Source organism: Lissotriton helveticus, chromosome 1_1 (assembly GCF_964261635.1).
Source record: "Lissotriton helveticus chromosome 1_1, aLisHel1.1, whole genome shotgun sequence".
NCBI classification, from domain to species: Eukaryota; Metazoa; Chordata; class Amphibia; order Caudata; family Salamandridae; genus Lissotriton; species Lissotriton helveticus.
The window spans coordinates 373,389,215-373,410,480 of NC_136057.1; the positions used below are offsets into that span (position 1 = coordinate 373,389,215).

Below are 21,266 nucleotides of genomic sequence, written 5' to 3' on the forward strand. Positions count from 1 at the left end.
TATGAAGGTAAAGGTCGATACTTCTGTGTGTACCTTAATTCCCTTCACATTTGACTTGTTTGGGAGTGTGGCTGGAGTCGCGATGCTGCAGCGTTTCTTGTTTTTATCATTTTAGCATCACTGTTTTCCCATCCTTAGAACCCAGCCTGCTGTAATAGTCATCTGCACTGTAGTGCATTCATCTTTCTGCTTTGTTTGCTAGGCAAAACCATCGCTTCTCTAGTGATGCGCATCTTGCTTAAACTCGTCAGATTCTCTATGCGTTTATTTCAGAGGAAGGAATAGCACTAACTCCACCTTCCAATCGTCGTTAGCCTTTCATCTCCGCAGTCAATAGCCGTTATTTCTTTTATTTCAAGTATTGTTTACTTATTCCTCAAGGTCTTACATACCTGCACTCGACATGTTATCGCTGCGAGATATTGACTGCTGTTGGAATGCTAGGCTAAACTCAATCCTCTGACCTCACTCGGATTTCCATAGCGCTTCAATGTAGTAAATAATACACCTAAACAATTACCCAATTTTGGTGGTTTGAATGCTCAGCTGGAATTTGAGCTAATATCTTGCCCCTTCCTTACCAGACTATAAATGTGAAAGCTCACAGACATCTGGGGCTGGTGACGAGTCCTTGCTCCCACCTAGCGTCTGGTTCCTAAAGGAAGCTAGGCTGGTACACAGGCAGTGTGCAGAGCACTTCTGAATCAGCCGTCTGTACCTTCATGGGGGTTAATGGTGGGGACCCTCGGTCTGAAGCCTGAAGGGTCCTTTGTTCTGTGTGAAATATCCTGGGCGAGAGGGCATGGTGGCTCGGACCTCCCAGGTCTTCAGTTTCGTTCTCCCCGTGATGCTCACCCGCTGCCTCGGATCAGTCCTTTCCTGGATACTGGTGACAGCAGTGTCTCTGGACCCCTCGAGTGATTGTGTACCAAGGGCAGAATCAAGCAGCACCCCCGTTGTCCAGTGGGTGCCATGACCTAATCCTGGGACCCCCCATCCACTCCAAAGTCCAGAGCTGTGCGCATCCATTACTTAAGCGGGGAGGCAGAGCGGCGCCTCCTGCTGCGCAGGCCTCCGCTGTGAGACTCCATGTGCTAGTAAAAAAGCCCTCTGGCTGCAAGGAATGTTTCGGAGCATCGCTAGCTCCCAGCCTTAAGAGAGGGCCTTTGTGTAACTGGCTCTGATCTCAGCTCCTACCTATGCTTTTGGTCAAGCTTTGCCTCCCCCCTCCGGAGCACGCCACTCAGCCTTCATTTCAACCTTTCTTTCCCAGTCTATTAACAGAACGCACCTTCCTTCGAGTGGGCAGAGGGGGTTCTGTAAAGGGGCGTTTAGTGCCAGATTGTGCCTGGAAATCTGTTGGCGCGACTTTCACAAGTCCGCGTAGCTTTTCCACCGACCCTGCTTTTTCCGTAGGCTGCCCCTTTTTCACAGGATAGAATTTCATGGCCGGAGTGTATTCTTTTTGAGGTCCCAATGGTATGTAAAGATGACGTGTGATTACTTTCAGTGGTAAAACTCGCTGGTACTGAGTGGCGTCCTGCCTGGTGGTGCTGGTCTTGCACTGCACACAGACCCACCTCTGACACCGGACACAAGTGACACCAGACGCTGCACACAGTCCCGCCAGGATCCTGTGCACAAATCACACTTTGGCACTGCATACAAGTCACACTGGACGCTGCACACAAATCACGCTTGGACGCTGCACACAAATCACGCTAGGACACTGCACACACCCACGAGACACTGACAGCCCAGGCACCCATGCGCCTGACGACCACAAACCTACTCGTTCATCTGTGTGCCAGGAACTCAGACTTGCCTAATCCGTGCATTATTCCGTCGGATAGGGTGCCCCCGTCCCGCCCCCACTGCAGCTTGCCGGCTGCTCACAGAACTTTACCTCTTTACCAAATATAACCTCAGCCAACAACATTAGAGCTGAATTAGGGGGCCCAGATACCAACATCATATCAACTGAGTACCCGCTTACAAAGTGGTGACATACGGCGATACTGACATCAGCAGTAATTACCACTGGAGCATGGTTAAAACGCACCACACCTTACAGGTGTAAAGTTCCCCTTTCTTCAAACCTCATTGAGCACAAGAACCCGAGCACTGCACACCGGCATGTGCAGATACTGTGCAAAGAACCACTCTGGCACTGCACGCAAACCAACTCATGCACTGCACACTGACCTGTGCGGATACTGTGCAAAGAACCACTCGGGCACTGCAGCAAACCAACCCGTGCACTGCACACTGACCTGTGCGGATACGGTGCAAAGAACCACTCGGGCACTGAACGCAAACCAACTTGTGCACTGCACACTGACCTGTGCGTATATGTGCAAAGAACCACTCTGGCACTGCACACAAACCAATCCGTGCAGTGCACACGGTATATCAGGACACTGCACACAGACCTTCCCGGACCCCGCACACAGGTCACACGTAGACACTGCATAGAGCGCCAAGCAGACACTGCACACAGAATATCAGGACTCTGCACGCAGACCTACTGGGGCCCAGCACACAGCTCACACCGCAGACTGCAAAAAACATTTGCAATGCAATAGGTCTCGCATTTGCGAGAGTTTAAGATATTGGCATTGTAAACGCCAATGCCTTTTATTTATGTTTTAAAGACAAACACGTAAATAAAAGGCATTGTCATTTACAATGCCAATAGCTCAAACTTTTGCAAATGCGAGACCTATTGCATTGCAAATGCTTGTTTACCAGTAGTCCTAGTTCTGCATCATAGAAATCTTCAGTGAAGTGACAAATGTTTGAATATTTCTCCTATACCTGCAGAGGCCCCTGATCAGACGGGACGGGATGCATAACCCTAGAAACTGGTTTGTGAAATCATCGGGAGAAACAATGGTTCCTACGGAGAAAAATTACTGTGTTGGCGTTGCAAATAATGCAGCGCCAATAGCTCAAACTTTCAGTAATGCGAGGGTTATTGCATTGAAAATGCTGATTTATAAAGGAGACCTAGCAACTCACTCATCTTGCGAGACGAAGGCGAGTGCTAAATTCCTGTACATGCCTAATTCCCTGAACACAACTCGCTCATCCGCACGACCGTACATGCTTGGCAATCCGCCCCAACTGGAACACCTGAAAGGGGAAGCATATGTGGCCTCAAGCACCCCTCAGTGGTCGCTATAGCAAGTCCCCACTATGTAAGTGACCGTGTTAAAGCTTTTTATTTTTTTAACAAATTTACACTTAAGTCAGGTCTTACCGTACCAACCTCGCACATTACTTTAATTTTACCTCTGTCCTCTGGGTAGCGTTGCAGACACAGGAAAACAGGAAGCAAGGGAGGAGGCAGGTGCCTTTAGTAACACAATACGGCATGGAGTAAACATAAAAGACTGATTGTAGTGTGCTGTCGGAGACAGAGGAAGACTCCTTCTGTTATGACTAACAAGGAGGACTACGGGCAGGGTGTGGGGTGACGTATGTTAAGCCTTAGTGCAGAGGTACTTCAGCTGAGAAGCAAAAGAGAAAAAAGAGGCAACTTAGAATTAAAAGGAAAATGCTACTTACCCAGTTTGCATCTGTTTCTTGGCATGTAGAGCTGTAGAATCTCATGCTTTGCATAAGATCATCATCTAGTGTTGGGTCTTGATGTTTGCACTTTGTTTTTCTGGAAGAAGTTTTCCCTAGTCACGAGGTAGAGGACATGGTCATCGATTCCCTCTTCAGATTGTTTTATGCAGAGGGTAAGAGAATGGAGTAGTAGTAAGGAATAGAGATGTCCATGTGTAAGTACGTGTAGTAAAACAGAGAACTATAGCAGTTATAGGTACCTGGGGAGGTGGGTAAGGCGCATGAGATTCTACAGCTCTACATGCCAAGAACAAATGCATACTGGGTAAGTAACATTTTCTGTTCGAGGTATGTGAGCTGTAGATCACATGCTTTGCATAGACTATACAGCAGTCTCCCCGAAGCGGTGGCTATCCTGTAACTTATTGGAGTTGTCTGAAATAACGTTTTAAGTACTGCTTGACCCACATTAGCTTGTTGTCTTGCCAACACCTCTACACAATGGTGTTTGGTGAATGAGTGTGGTGTGGACCATGTTGCAGCTTTGCAGATATCAGTAATAGGTATATATCCCAAGAAAGCCATAGTAGCCCCTAACTTGTGAGTGGAATGTGCTCTAGGGGTTACTGTGAGAGTCCTTTTGGATTTTTGATAACAAATGTGAATACACTTGACAATCCACCTCGAAATTCCCGATTTGGAGATAGGATTGCCTTTGTGATGTGGTGCAAAAGCTAAACAGTGTTGTTTGGTTTTACGAAATGACTTTGTTCTTTCAGTGTAATACAAAAGAGCTCTTCTGACATCTAAGGTATGTAAAGCTAGTTCTGAAACAGAGTCAGGCTGAGGGAAGATTACAGGTAATTCAACTGACAGATTGATGTGAAATGCAGATATAACCTTAGGTAGTAGTTTAGCGTTGGTACGAAGAACCACTTTTTCTTACCTGTAACTCCAGTTCTGTAGTAGGGGTATCCCTGTTATAGTCATAATCATGTGAATAGTCCCACCCATGTTCGTGGAACCCGGAGCAATCGAAATAGTCTCTTAAGTTGTCCTCTTCTGCAGTCCTGCATAGACATTTAAGAGAAAATCAAGGACAAATAATGCAGCCTAAAATTAACAAGGCTACACTGGCCAGTACTTCATCCTGAAGTGAAAAAGGATAGCCAAATAATACTGAAATTCACACAGAGAAACTCCCCTTCACAAAAATCCTTTGTCGCGATAGAGAGGAAGGGCTGGACAGACAAGTCCCATAGGCTGCCATTATGTGTCTGTTAAAGGATACCTACCGTGCCTTTAAGGAACCCTCCAGAGACCCTCGGTATCCCATGATGCACAGCTAAAGGCTAGTTACTTTCAGTTCTTTTTGAGGGTGTATCAAGCCAGGCCTGTAGCATTCAGGATATTATTGTTTCATCCACCGTGGAGGAGGGCGGGTTGCTTAGGATTATAACAGAGCTACCCCTACTACAGAACTTGAGTTACAGGTAAGAAACTACTCCTTCTGTAGTAGGGGATCTCTGTGTATAGTCATAATCATGTGAATAGAATGGCAAGCCCAACCCAAACAATCCAAACCCAGCGGTGGAAGAAACAGACAGACCCACTACTGTGCAAATAAATTTCTCAACAAAGCCTGCCAAACCTGAGCATCTGCCCTGGCATCAGAGTCCAGGCAGTAGTGTTTAGCAAAGGTATGGAGCGACTTCCAAGTGGCAGCCCTACAGATGTCTGCAATGGGAACATTACGCAGCGAAGCTGCTTTGCCTCTGGTCGAGTGAGCCTTAGGCATACTCCGTAGAGTCTTGTTAGCTTTCTGGTAACACAGTTGAACACAGGACACAATCCACCTAGAGATGGACTGTTTAGAGGTAGCAAGACCAGTCCGGACCGATCCATAATTAACAAATAATTGATCTGATTTACGAATCTCCTTAGTCTTATCTAAGTAGAATTTCAACACCCTTCTCACATCAAGGGTTTTTCAACATCCTTCCTCTCCGGAGAGGAAGGATGTTGAAAAAATGTCGGTAAAGTCATTGTTTTATTCACATGCAAATCGGACACCACTTTAGGAAGAAACTTTGGGAGAGTCTACATAACAACCTTAGATGCATGAAAAACAGTATAAGGCTCTTGGCAACAGAGGGCCTGATCTCACTCACCCTGCGAGCCAATGTTATAGCCACAAGGAAAGCTGACTTCCAGGATAGATGCTGTAGAGAAGCCTTATGAATAGGTTCAAAAGGCTGCTTCATCAATCTAGACAGCACCACATTAAGCTCCCACAGAGGCAAAGGACGTGTAATGGGAGGAAACACCTTCTTCAAACCTTCCAGAAAATCTTTGATGACTGGGATTTGGAAAAAGGAAGTTTGTGAATGGCATTTCCTATATGCAGTTAAAGCTGCTAGGTAAACCTTAATGGAATGAAAATTAAGGCCAGATTGAGCCAAATGCAGTAAGTACGGAAGAATGACATCCTCCTTGCAGGATGTAGGATCGGCATCCTTAGAAGCGCACCAAATGCAAAATCTCTTCCACTTGTAAGCTTAAACTCAACGACGAGAGGTTGGGATGCACCATCTGCCCTCCGAACTTCGTGAGAAGGTCCGGCCCACACGAAAGTCGAAGATGTGGCAGGAGAGACCGGGGTAGGAGGTCGGTGAACCACCACTTCAGAGGCCATTCCTGAGCAATGAGGATCATCCAGGCACAGGACTGGGACAGCTTGATCAACACTGTCGGGAAAAGGGGAATGGGTAGAAAAATGTAGAGAAAGCTGTTTGACCAGTTGTTCCACAGTGCATTCCCCAGCGTCCCTGCTTGGTAAAACCTGGAGGCGAAGTCTCGGCATTTGCTGTTTTCTGCGGTGGCAAAACAGATCGATGTCTGGAGTGCACCATCCTGCAAATATATCTCCTAACACCTTATCGTTTAAGACCCATTCGTGATTTTTTTTTAATGAGCCTGCTGAGCGCATCTGCCTGAGCATTCTGCACACCTGGCAGATGGGTCGCCGTTATCGTCAGTTCCCTGGCCAACAGCAAGTTCAAGATCGCTCGCCCTTCCTGAGACAGTGTACAGGATCTTGAGCCCCCCTGCTTGTTGAGGTAATACATTGTTGTTGTGTTGTCCGTCTGTACAAGCAGGGAATTGGTCCGAAATGACAGCTGGAAGGCTTTCAGCAGCAGATGAACCGCTCCGAGTTCCAGAAGATTGATGTTATACGTGGATTCTGTCTGAGACCACGTGCCTTGTATCTGAAGGTGGTCCGAATGCGCTCCCCAGCCCTGGAGAGACGCATCTGTCACAATGGTCTGAGTCGGTATCTCTTTGTGGAACGGAATCCCTTTGAGGAGATTGACTGGTGAACACCACCACTTCAGGGACTGTAGAGCGTGTTGAGACAGTCTGATCCTGTCCTCCCAGCTCCCTCGTTTCTGGTCCTAATGATCCTCTAGACATTCCTGCAGCGGCCTCATATGGAGTCGTGCATGCGGAGTGAGAAAGATACAAGAGGCCATCAACCCCAGGAGAGAGGACACCGTCCTCACCGTTGTAGAGGGAACGGACATGCGAGTCTGAGCCTTCCAAAGGATCGATAAGCGTCGCTCCTCCGAAGTAAACACCCTTGCCTTGTGAGTATCGATGGAAGCTTCCAGGTACTGTAAACACTGAACAGGAGTCGGGACAGATTTTGACATGTAGATGTGAAGATCCAAATGGTTCAACAGAACAGCCGTCCTGTTGAAATGTAGATGCGCTTCCTGAAACGTGGAGGCTGTGATCAGTCAGTCGTCCAGGTACGGATAGACAAACACCTTGTTCTTACTCAGGTGCGCTGCAACTACCGCCATGCACTTTGAAAAAGTCCTGGGCGCAGACTTCAGGCGATACAGAAGTACTGTATACTGACAGTGGTTGGTGCCGACTAAGAATAGCAGGAACTTCCAATGCTTCTTTGCAATGGGTACATGGAAGTACACGTCTTGCAGATCAATGGCGCACAACCAGTCTCGATGTAGTTGCAGATAAATCTGGTGCAGGGACAGCATACGGAACCTTTCTCTGTGAATCCATTTGTTCACCTGTCACAAATTGAGAATGGGTCTGAATTAGTTTCTGTCCTTTTTGCGCACAAGAAAGAACCTGGAATATAGACCTTTTCCCCTCTGCGGAGGAGGAACCAGTTCGATCGCCCTTTTTCTTAGCAGGGTATGGGCCTCCACCTGAAGTTCACGCAACAAGTATTGTGAACGAACTGGTGGGATAGATGGAGGAGGACTGGTGAAACGTAGACAGTATCCATAGCGAACAATATTCAGCACCCAATTGTCCTGAGTTATTTTTCTCTACTCTGCCAGGTAATTTTGAATGCTTCCCCCAACTGGAGCGGGTAACAGAAAAGGGGGAAGTAACTCCTCAGGGCTTAGAACCAGCGGGCCCTTTGTTCCCCGATGTGGACTGCTGGTTGCCCCTGCCTCTCTGCCTTCTTTGAAAAGGCTGCCGCTGGAACTGCTGTCGCTGTCCAGCCTGACGGCCCTGTCCACGTTGAAACTGCTGAGAAGAGTAGCGCCGCTGGTAGGGGCGGAAACTCTTACGTTGTTCTTTAGGCTTCGCCAGGCCAACAGCTTTCAGGGTCTCAACCTCCGCCTTCATGCGAGCCATTTCCTCGTCTGCATGGTCACCAAAGAGGGTGGAACCCGAGAATGGCAGGTTAGCAATCCGTTGCTGTGCCTCCGGTTACAGGGAGGTGAGACGTAACCATGAATGGCGGCGCAGAGTCACACCATGACAATATCCATGGGCTGCAAGGAGGGAGGTGTCCGCAGCCGCACGGATTATCTGATTAGAGACCATTAGACCTTCATTGAGAACCTCTTGAAAGTCCTCACGCTTGTCTCTAGGCAGGAGTTACACAAACTGATGAAGGGACTCCCACAAGGAGCGGTCATACTGGCCCAAGAGGGCCTTAAAGCTCGCTGCCTTCATTGAAGTGGCTGCAGTACTGCAGACTTTCCTCCCTGCAGAATCAAGCCTACGGCTTTCTTTGTCTGGAGGTACTGTGGTTGAAGGGGCCGTAGCGTGCTGCTTCTTCGCTGCCACCACAATGACCGAATCCGGAGGAGGATCCACCCGAAGGAATGCAGGGTCTGAGTCCGGAGGCCTGTATTTCTTTTGAAGCCTAGATGGTGCTGACTTTACTGAGGCAGGCATCAGGAATAATTCCATAGCCGATTCCCCCAAACCGGGCACCACAGGCAGCAGCGGACGGGAGACTCGCTTCCGCTGTAGCATCTCAAAGATCACAGACGTGGTAGGCGTAGGCACGGACAGTGCAATGCCCAGCTTTGCGGCTCCCCTCACCAGAACCTCTTGAAACGTGGTAATGTCATCGATAGGTGACACACTCTGAGGTGGGGAATCTGACAGGGTCGCGAGTATCTTCCTCCACTAGAGGAATCCATGTCCCTAGTATATCTGGAACGTGACCTTTCGTGACGACGGCGAGATCTAGTGGAAGACCGGTGCCGGCTGCAAGAACGATGTCTGTGCCGGGATCGAGATCTTGGTCTTCTGGGCACTGCCTGGGATAAGCGGTAGAGGTGGAGCCACCAGGGGCTGAAGAATCTGCAGAGGTGGAGGAGGCGGTGGTGGTGAGGTAGGAGAGCGTGGAGGCAGAGGAGGAGGAGGTGGTGGAGGAGGAGGTGGTGGGGGAGGCGGAGTAGGCGTCCGAGGCCGGCAAGGCGACTGGCGAGGAACTACCGGTGGAGCCGGTCCCGGTGATCTGGTTGGAGAATAGCTCCTGGAGTACTCAGATTACGAGGTGCGAATCACCCTCCTCCGCTTACGGGCAGGCCTCGAAAAGGACGGTCTGGTAGCAGTGCCCCTTGATGAGTGCTCCTTGATGGCGAACGACAATGACGCCATGACCTTCAACTCACTGACGTGGAGATGCTGACCACAGAAGGTGACAGGCTTCTCGGCGACGAGCTACTATGCATTCTCGGCGTCGACTTGCTCCTCGACGTCTACCTTCTCCTTGACGGCGTTGATCTTCTAGTCTACGGCGACTTGCGCGTCGACGGCGAACAGAGGTGTCGCCTGGACGGCGAGCACCGATGCCTCCTGTACTCAGATCGACGACGACGATGTGTCGACGTCGTCTGTGATGTCCTCGAAGTGGACCTCGTCTGAGGTCTCAACGTCCTTCGCCTCGACGTTGATCTTCAACATTTAGACCCACAGCCCTGGGTCGACGGGGAGCAAAGTTTGAACGTCGACGTTGTTCCCTTCGACGTCAACCGGGACTGCCATAGTTTCTGGCCTGTTTTTCAACTGGGGAGCCCCCCAGAGCCCGATGCATGGGTAGTGGAAGATGAAAGGCTCTCTCCATGTCCAGAAGTCCCACCTGTAGCCTGTTGTCTTCTCTGCTTAAGGCCTTGAAGACGAATCTTCTCCCTGTCGGGCAGGGTCCTCCTGGAGAATGACTTGCAGATGATACAGGAGTCAGGAACATGAGTTGAAGGAAGACAAAGTTTACAAACTCTGTGAGAGTCTGACTTGGCCTTCTTCCTGCCACATTCAGGGCACCTGTCAAATAAAGATGGAATTTTGACAAGAAAGAGTGGCTCAACTGCCCCAAAAAGACAGCAAACGGAAGGTAAAGGCCTAAGACATCGGATGAAACACTAAAATTATCAAAAAAGCTCAAATATTTGAAGATATACCAATAAAGGTAGAGCTCAATGCTCCAGGGTCCTGCTAGCAGGAGCCGGAAAAAAAGAACGGAAAGTAACTAGCCTTTAACTGTGCATCATGGGATACCGAGGGTCTCTGGAGGGTTCCTTAAAGGCACAGTATACTTTTACAGACACATAATGGCAGCCGGCTTGTCTGTCCAAACCTTCCTCTCTATCATGACAAAGGATTTTTGTGAAGGGGAGTTTCTCTATGTGTGAAACTTAGCAAAATATGTAAATTTCAGTATTATTTGGCTATCGTTTCCCACTTCAGGAAGAAGTACTGGCCAGTGTAGCTTTGTTAATTTTAGGCTGCATTATTTGTCTTTGATTTTCTCTTAAGTGTCTATGGAGGACTGCAGAAGAGGATAACTTAAGAGACTTTTTCGATTGCTCCGGGGTCCACGCCCATGAGCGGGACTACTTACATGATTATGACTATACAGAGAGATCCGCTACTACAGAAGGGTTCTTCTATGGTTAGTGCCTGTAGTTCACCGACTCTCCTCAAGTAAGGAACTGTATTTCACATTTGTGCATGGGTTCAAATGGCGGACCCACTAGCCTTGTGAGGACTATGTTAAGATTCCATACTGGGGCAGGTGGAAGTCTTGGTGGTATTACCCTTTTTAGCCCTTCCATGAATACTTTGATGACAAGCACTCGAAATAGTGATAAATGTTGCCTATTTTGAAGGTAAGCTGCCATGGCAGCAAGATGCAGTCTAATGGATGTATAGACCAATGCTGACTGCTACAAATGCAATAGGTAGCACAGTATGTTCTGTATGGAAGCATCAAGAGGGTTGATGTGATTGTTATTGCAATAGATAACGAAATGCTTCCATTTGGCTGCAGAGCAGGCCCTTGTGGTAGGCTTTCTGGCCTCTCTAATAATGTTCATACCGTATTGTGGAAGGTTGAGATAACCAAACTATGACTTCAGGAGCCAGATGGCAAGGTGCAGCTGTTTGGGATCTGGGTGTCTGATTTATCCTTGGCTCTGTGTGTTTGGCAATGGCCCAACCTAAAGAGGCACAGGTCTGTTCGATCTGTGTGAGGTCCTTGGCATCCCACACGTTGAGGAGAGACAGATGGGGGTAGGCTCGTAGGGTCTTGTCACACGCCCTCTCCAGCTGTTTTGTAACCCCATGCCAATATTGCTCCACCAGTGGGCATTCCCATAGGATATGAAATAAAGTATCAGTCTGATTGCAGTTACGTATACACAAAGAATCAGGGTATCTACCCAACCTAAACAGGAGTTTTGCATCAAAATACTCCCGATGAAGAAATTTTAACTGGACTAGTCGCAGTCTCATTGGGATAGCTACTTCCCTGGGAGAGGGCAGTATGTCACGCCAGTCGTCGTTGTCAATGCTCCCCAGATCAGATTCCCATCCCTGCCTTAGACGCAGCATGGGATCAAGTCGGTTGTTTAGTAGTTTTTTATAGGTGAGGGAGATAGCCTTCGTAGGCATCGGGTCCAGTATCAATCTATCCTCCAGTGAAGAGGCGTCAGGCAGAGGAAGCTCCTGGGGCATGGCGGCCGCGTGTCTGATCTGAAGATACCTGAAGGCCTCAGTGGGCACCAATTGATAGTTTGCAGATCAGCAAATGTGGCCAGTCTCCCCTTCACCCACAAGTCCCCAACCGTTGAGATGCCTATCATATCCCACCTGTGAAAGCCAGGCCTCTTACTAAGCTGACCCAACATGTCCGATCCCAGAGCGGTGTAGCTTTTGTAAGTCGGTTGTGCCAACCCCATTTTTTAGTGATACCATGCCAGACCTCTACTGTACGCACGGTGGGCCCCGTGAGGTGAAGCTTATAAGGGTTCATGTACAGAGCTCTGTTGTACCCACCCCAACAACCAGCGGTCTGTGCGAAAATTTGGGCCGTCGTGCTCACCGTGAACCCATTTATTAACCGCCACCAGTTGAGTGGCCTGGTAGTAAAGTCGCATGTCAGGCAAGGAAATGCCACCGTCATACCGCCCCATTGTGAGCTTGTTCATGGCTATACACGGCGTGCGACCCTCCCAAAGTAGTTCCGGTATCACGCTTTTAATCTTCTTAAAGTACGCATCGGGGATCACATTGGGGGTGTTTTGCAGTGCGTATAGCAAATGTGGGAGCTCTAGCATCTTAAAAAGCGTCACACGTCCCAAAAGGGTCAAAGGGAGAGTAAGTCAGTGCTTGGCATCTGATCTGAGACGGGTGAATGGCCCCAGAAGGTTAGTCATAAAACCGGGTCGGGTCAGGAGTAATGGATATGCTGAGATACTTAAAGCCCTGGACTGCCAGAGCTTTGGGGTTGCTCCCCCCATAAGACATATAGTTGAGACTTGGACCAGTCGATCGTATACCCAGAGTGAGCGCCAAATATGTGAAAGATATGGAAAAACCGCTGCAGGGAACGCGCATGTGAGGCTAAATAGAGGAGGATGTCATCCTCGTAGAGCGAAATGCAATCCTCGTGATCTTCCGTCCATTTAAGTCCCCTTATCTCTGGGTCACCACTGATCCAGGTAGCCAGCGGCTCTAATACTAGGGTGAAAAGTAGAGGTGACAGGGGGCACCCCTGTTGTGTATCTCTATGTAATGGGAAGGTCCTAGAAGTGTGGTTATTGACTGTCACCTGTGCTGTCATTTGGGTGTAGAGAAAGTTGGGTCTGAATCCCATCCGAGCCAGGACAGCAAAAGGAAATGCCCATTCTATGGTGTCAAACGCCATTGTAGCATCCAGGGAGAGCAATATTGCATTTTCTCTTATCGTACCCGTTCTGCCCAGGACCCTGTTCAGGGCTGTGTACTGTCCGGACATGAACCCAGATTGATCCGGATGCACCAGCTCTGTGAGAAAGGAGAGCAGTCTGTTGGTCAATAACTTCACCTGTATTTTCGCCTCAAAGCAAAGGAGAGAAATAGGATGTAAATTCTTCCACAGGTTTACCTGACTTGTGTATTACCACTATCGAGGCAGTCCTAACATCCGCAGGCAAAATGCTTAGCTCAAAGCTTACATGCTCAGTAAATGAGGTAAGAGCTTGGAAGTCATTGGCTGAAAAGTTCAATAGGGAGCCCGTTGGGCTCCAACGCTTTGCCCGAGCGCACTCCAACGGCAGCCCTTTTGGTTGGTTTTGTGTGTTCCACCACTGCAGAAAGCGACGAGTACGGCCGCTTACCAACATTAGATCGGTTAATAGACCTTGAGATTGGTTCCACTGACTGGCTAAACGCTCTTAAAGTGGACGCATGTGTAACCTGGCGTGGGAAACTATCATGATCCAAGATGCCATTATTCCCAGCAGTTGCATAGACACTCGAGCCGGAAGTGACTGTGTGGGTTGAAATTTTAGAATATGCCTGAATGTTTTTAATTATGGCTGCACTGGGATATGTTAGAGCCTTCTGAGTATCTAGAGTGGCTACTTGGTAATCCTGAACTTTGTTTGGCTGAAGATGTGATTTTAGCACAGTGACTGAGAACCTTAGCTGTTGAAGCAACTGAAGGGCTACTGAAGTGTGCTTGTGACATTGCTGATATGTGCTGGCTTTGATGAGCCGGTCGTCCAGATAGGGAAAGACATGTATGCTTTGTCTTCTGAGATGCGCAGCTGCTACCTCCAGACATTTTGTGAAGACACTGGGGGCAGTGGTGACTACGAATGGTAGCACTTTGAAATGGTAGTGTTGACCTGCTACCACAACCCTGAGAAATTTGTGGTGAGCCGGATGGATTGGAATATGAAAGCAAGCGTCCTTTAGATCTAGAGTATAAAGAAAATCGCCCTTTTGTAAAAGAAGTAATATTTTTTGCAGTGTTACCATGTGGAAGTGGTCTGAGAGAGCAATCCTTTTTTGGAATTAGAAAGTAAAAGGAGTACACGCCCGACCCTTGATGTTGTGGTGGTAAGGGCTCTATGGATTGTTTTAGTAGCAGGGATTGTACTTCATGTTTGAGAAGGTCTAGTTGGTCCGGTGAAAGTCTGTGTGGCTTTGGGGAATGTTTGGAGGAGTGTTGATGAACTCCAGGCAGTAACCAGAATGGATAATTTGGAGAACCCATTTGTCTGTTGTTATTGACTGCCACTTTGGTAGAAATTGTTGCAGTCGTCCCCCCACAGGTGTTAAGTGGTTGGGGGGGGGGGGGGGAACTATGGGCAAGTCATCAAGTCATCGTTTTGCATTCAATGGCGAGGTACATGTATTGGAACCTCTACCTCTGCCCTTGCCATTGTTTCCTCTAATTGCCTCAGAAGAAATCCTTGGAACCTTAGGGCTGGATATTACCCTTATAGGTGGACGCAGTGTCTGAGGAAGTGGTTTTGGATCCTGCTCAATTAAAGGAGTGACGAAAGGAACCACGCCCTTGTGGAGACTGAAGTGCTCTCATGGCTTTAGCCACTTCAGTATTCTTCTTAGTTTTATCCAATGAAGTGTCTACCATCGGCCCAAAAAGGTGTTCCTTGTCAAAGGCTGTGTTTAGTATGGACGATTGAACTTCCGGTTTAAACCCTGATTTGCGCAGCCAGGCGTGTCTTCTTAAAAGAACACTAGTATTTACTGCTCTGGCAGGTGTATCAGCAGCATCTAGGGAGCATCTAATTTGGTTGTTAGAAATTAACTGCCCCCCTCTTACCAGGTCTTGCACTTTGGATTTGTGTTCTTGAGGGAGAAACTGGATAAGTTATTCCATTTCATCCCAGTGTGCGTGGTCATAGCGTCCTAGCAACGCCTGTGTATTTGAAAAACATCCTTTTCCCTGAAGCGTTTTTACCTGGGGGGGCGTCTCCGCTAGTCTGGGAGTTTACCCTTTTACGTGCATAGAAACTACTTGTGTATCTAATGGTAGTTGACGTTTTATGTAGACTGGATCTGATGGGCAGGCTTGTATTTTTTATCTACCCTCGGGGTAAGGATATGTGCTCTAACAGGATCCTTAAAAATTTTGTCTACATGTCTGGTTATGCCTTTCAACATGGGCAACATGTGTGTAGACTTTTGTGTGTTTTGTAAAGTATCGAAAAGGAAGTCCTCTGCAAGGGATTCTCTGTGTAGTGGGACTCCATGGTAAGTAGCAGCCCTACTTAACAAATCAACAAATCCTACACTGTCATCTGGTGGAGAGGGTCTGGTAGGATATATATCTGGGTCGTTATCCGTGGGCGAGTCAGTAGTATATTCATCCCACACTTCTCCAGGCTGATCGCCATCATTATTATCCCCATCCACATCACCCTGATTGCCAGGTGTGTGGTGGTGAGTGCTCAGGTGAAGTTAGCACAGGTATAGTCTGGGATAGAGAAGGTGAAGAAAGAAGAGAGCGGAAGGATTTGTCCCAACAGTTCTCTTCTACAATCCTCCTCTGTAGTAGCACCTCTTTTTAAAGTCAATTAAGTGGTGATAGGTCCAGTCTCTGGGTGTATAACCAGGACTTTTTGTTTCGGATACGGTTTGTCGAGTGGATCACCGAAAACATGTTTTTTTGGTGACTTAGACAGCTCCGAATGTTTCGGCGCCAATGATTTCTTGGCTGTAGTTTTCAGATCCAAAGTTTGTTTTAGGGCCGACGGAAGATGTTCGGTGCCAGACTTTTTTTTCTGCTCCGAGGTCTTTGGCTCGGTGCCCGATTTGGCATGGGGCTTTTCGGAGCCGGAAGGCTTTTTACTAAGCTTCAGTGCCGAACCCGAAGGCGGGGGTTTGGAAGCTTGTTCTCAGCGCCCACCGGATCCCGAGGGCGCAGGTTGGTGTGGAGCCTTTTTCTTTGATGGAAGTGGAAGGTGGGGTGAGGTAGGGGCTGTACTTAGGGTATGCAAGTCCCACCTTTTCTGAAAATGTTTACTCCCACAGCTTTTAGCTGTCAGGAGCAAGCAGCGGCGCGCAGCGTGCCATCTGTTGTGGATCATGTTTCATTTCAAGACCTTGCAGCTTTCCTTACAAGGCGCGTCCCCTTAACCCCGGCCAAGAGACAGACCCCACCGCCACAAGAGTGCGCGCTTCCTTTCTAGCACTTCCACTCATGACAATAAGATACTAACAAGGCGCGTCCCCTCCACCCAGGCCAAGAGACAGACCCCACCACCACAAGAGTGCGGGCTTCTTTTTCCAGCACTCGCATTTCATCTATGTCAGCACTCTCTTCTTGCACCATTATCTTTGTATTAGTTTGTTATTGTCAAGATATTTGCTGTACTCTGTAGTTGGCCTCTATAGTCGCCTCTTTTTCAGTACCATCTTAAAAATTTACAGCACCTTTTAACATTTTCACACGTCTGCATAGCTGTGGTGCATGTTTCCATCACCCCACTGCATGTGCCCCCTCCTTCACACCCACGTGGTTCTCTCGTTTTCAGTTTAATAAACAATTTCACACACAGATGCCTAGGTTTCCGATGTTTGTGTTACAGCAAACAAATGATGGACGGAATGCTGACAATGCATTTGTGAACTCATTGGACCTCGCAGCTTTTCTTACAAGGCGTGTCCCTTCCCTACCGCCATAAGCTGGATTATAAAGCATCCTGACAGAAGCACCAAGGCGCTGGACCTCTCAGCTTTTCTTACAAGGCGCGTCCAATCCACACCGGCCAAGGGACAGACCCCATCGCCATAAGCTGGATTATAAAGTGCCCTGACAGAAGCACAAAGGCGCTGGACCTTGCAGTTTTCCTTTCAAGGCACGTCCTCTCCACCCTGGCCGAAGGACAAACTCCACCGCCACAAGCTGCTGCGATAGTATGATAATACTATTAATTTTTATTATTCCTAGCAACTTTGGCATTGACATTATTTCTCTTTATTACATTATTAGTTAGTTTTTAAACCAACATTTGTGCCCCTGTGCTGCCCAGACAGGAAGCACACCAGTACCGCCAATGTAACAGGAGTCAGACCCACCATCCCTCCCACACTTCCAGCAGACGGCTCTACAGTAAACAGTGTGTATTGTTTCTTATCGCTGCAATTTAGCTCCCTTCACTGGCTCCTCACCCGCCCCTTCACTCTTCCCCTCTTGCCCTCCCACTGTCTCCTCCCAGAGATTGGGGCAACAGACTAAGTGTTTAGGCTCTGTTAATCGGCAGGAACTTCAACACCCTTAACAGGCCCACGCTGCCATTATTTCATTTTTCAGCTACACAGATTATATTTATATGCCAAAACCATGCAAACATCCAGCAAGGTGGCTTACTATACAAAATAAAGGACACGCAGCATTAAACAATGTTATGTTTTTGGGAATATTGTTAAATAAAGAGTTTTCCGCTGGAGGCCTCCACACAGGGACAGTTTAGAAAGCCAGCACATTTCACTCTACAGGAGGCCTACAGATCAGCCGCTGCATACCAGTCGCCCCTTGTATTACAGCTCCTTTGAGTCTGTTTGAGTGTGTAGTAGTACAGGCTCTTGGGGCTCGCTCAATGTAGGGGTGTAACGCAGGCCCCTGCTGGGGGCTTAATTTGAGCCGGTGTCTGCCTGTGTGCACATGGGCACACAATTAGCAATTGCTTTTTGTGTGTGCTTGCTTGCACCGTCTGCTAAATAATGCCTCTGAGCAGCTGTGGTGCGTGCTTCCTTTCCCTCCCATTGCACAGTACACAGCTTCAAAATTGACCGCAACTTTTCACAGTTGCATTTTTTCAACACCGTGGTGCGTGCTTCCTTTTAAACCTCTGCGCAGCTGCGGTGCGTGCTACCTTTGACAATCCAGGGGCGTAACGCACACCCTTGCTGGGGGCTTAATTGGAGCCGATGTCTGCTGGTGTGCCCCATCAACACCGTACTACCTCTGCATCAGTGCAGCACCAACTCAGCACAAGCACAGCCCCACCATAGTAACACACCACCTCAGCCACAACTAAACACAAACGCATCACCAGTGCAGCATCACCAAAACATCACTCAGCACCACCCAGCATCAGTCAGCACCACCCCAGCATCACACACCACCTCAATTTCACTCTGCACCACATCAGTATCACTCAGAACCAACAAGCACCATCTTCCACAAGCACACCACCACCTCAGTATCAAACAGTACCAATTCAGCACTAGTACAGCTGCAGCCCATCAGCATAGCAGCACCAACTCACCCCACCATGGAATTAGCACAGCACCAACTCAGAACCAGCACATCACCACCTCAGCAGCAAATAATCCCTAATGCAGCACCATTTCAGCATTAACACAGCACCACATCAACACCAGTGCAGCATCACCTTAGCACCAGACTTACATTACTAAGCACCACTTAAACACAGACACAGCACCAACAAAGTATCTCTCAGTACCACCTCAACATTACTCAGCACCACCCAAATATCATTCACTACCAGCACAGCATCACTCAGCACCACTTACGCACCAGCACAGCACCACCTAAGCATCTTATCACTACATAATATTAGCATCAACACAGTAACAACTCATCAGGGCACCACCAGTGCAGCAACAAGTCACCATCAGCACAGCACTACCTCAGATGCACTGCAGCAACACCTCATTATGAACACAGCACCACCTCCACATCAGTGCACCACCACCAGTGCAACACCAGCTCAGCTCCTGCACAGCCACACACCAGTTGAAATTCAGAATCAACGCAACACCACTTCAGCATCAATACAGCAACACCTCAACACAGAACAAAAACAACATCACTTGGCACCACATAAGCACCAATTCAGCTACACAACATCGGAATAACTCATCACCACAACATCACTCAGCACCACCTCAGCATCACTCAGTCCCACCTATGTATCATTCAGCATCACATAAGCATCACCTCGGAACCAGCGCACCACCACTTCAGCATCACCTCAATATCATTCCGGATTACCTGAGCATCACCTCCGCCTCTACTCACAACCACCTCAGCATCACTCCACACCGCTTCAGTTTGGCATAAAAATATGTCATCAATTAATTCTCCACAAACAACTCTCCACTACCCAGATCTAATTAAAATATTATTTCACAACATCCACCCTCCCGTTGTTTATATCCCACAACTAATAAAAACCTTAACAAAAATTAATTACAACAAGCAAGGAAAAATTGACAGCATTGCATAAACAAATAAACTAGAACACATTTTTTGTATTAATTTTGGTTTTTAGTACAATACTTCAGTTGTATATAATGTTTTTTTCTGTTAGATATAAGGTGACAGAAATAGGAATAACACTTTTATTATAACTTATACATTTTCAACATGCTGCACAACATTCACAGTGCTCTACAACACATATTAAAAACGTTACCAAAGCCAATAGCTCGGTCTAAACACTTATAACGCCCCAAAGGCGAGACCTATTGGCTATACCAATGCTTGTTATTCTTAGCTGTCGACATTGTGGGGCTGAGCCGCTGTCTCGTCTACAGACAGAAAGGAGGGAAGGAAGCGAGGTCTCCAAGAGACCTCCAAACTGACAAGCACTCCCGCACCCCCAAGCTCTCTCCAAGGAAGGCAAGCTGTCTGCAGGTGGCACTGTCGGTAGTCTATAGGGGGGGCCTAGCTCCGGCAGGCCCCCATTTCAGGCCAAGAGCAGACGATGGCCGCTGTGCTGCCCCCAGGGATTGCCACGTCCCAGCGTGATCGAGGTCCAAGCGCTGTGGGGCGACCTTACACCCGGGGATTCCGCTCACCTGCGTCGACCCAGAGCAATGCAGAGTATGTGGGACTCCTGGAGCTCTGGGAAAAGCAGGCCCATCACATGTGTGGCCGTGGACCCCTCCAAGACCTGATCAAGGGATAGCGATCCCAGCGCTTGTCTCTGTTCTATGGGCCACACAGCCGCCCAGTCCAAGTCCTTCACCAAGTCCTCCAGGTGTCAGGGGGCCGTGCACGTCCCAATCACAAGGGTAGGGGCACGACAGGAGGCACCTGACACATTGCCGGCTGCCACACACCGCTCAGGCCGGAACCTCCCCACGTGACTCACCTGTAGTAAGGAGCGAGGCCTAGATCTGTGGTCCTCCGGCTCTTCTCCACTCAGGACCTCCTGCGGTGACACTGATGTCGTGAGGCCACGTCCCGACCGAGCGCACCCCTGGGTGGTGGGATCGCTGTCAAACCAGACTATGGGCTCCCGCCCGTCAGCAGGGCCCTGCCAGGGCCTGTGTACCGATCCCGATACAGCCGCCGTCCCACGGCTGAGCTGATTATCTCGGTTCTCTGCTGGGGGCCCTTCAAAGCCCAGCGATGGTGCCCGCTTGCCTCCACGGCCTTGGGGAGCTCTCGAACAGCCACTACCGCTCACTCAGCTTCACAGCGCCAGGCAGCGGAGGCCACAGGGATAGCGGAGGATGATCAGCGCACATCAACCGGAATTCGGGCACAATCTTTCATCCAGCCTGGAGCGTTATACAGACCCTCACCTCCAGGTAGGGGAACAGGGTGCCGTGCGTGCTCTGAGCAATGCTAAAGGCCGGCAGGAGCGAAGCTCAAGCAGGACACGTCTGCTCACTCTGCCATTTTGGCCACACCACCAAGAGTCTTTTTGGAGCAGAAAGCTCTGTACGTGCCGCAGTGGTCTTCTCTATGGTCAGGTGACAAACACAAGTTGCAAACCTCGTGTGCGCCGGTGCATGGGTATTTCGCGTGGCATCGAGGACAGAACTTGAAAGGAGTTTGATCCATCGACTGCAAGTCGAACCAGGGGCTAGGCCCGATGGCCTACCGCGAGCTCTCCGATCGAAATATTCGTTAGGAACCACTATCCGTGAAGAAAAGGGAACACGAACGGAAACAATACCATTGAGTGTGAATGTGATAAGAGCCTAGAAGGACCGAAGTCGAACCGGAGTGCAGCGAGGTACATCCGAACCCGATGGCGGAAAAAAACCAATCTGAAGATGGAGTAAATGACCATGCACGCTATCACCTAAGGGAGGAGACCCCCTACCCCGCATGCCTCGAACACTTCTTTTCCTGC

At 48.8% G+C, this 21,266-nt stretch overlaps 1 protein-coding gene across 6 annotated transcripts in view; it reads right to left on the bottom strand.

Moving 5' to 3' along the window:
- The window catches only part of WNK1 (WNK lysine deficient protein kinase 1), a 1,347,111-nt gene that overhangs the window by 472,519 nt on the left and 853,326 nt on the right, over positions 1-21,266 (bottom strand). The gene's annotated exons all lie outside the window — the stretch shown is intronic.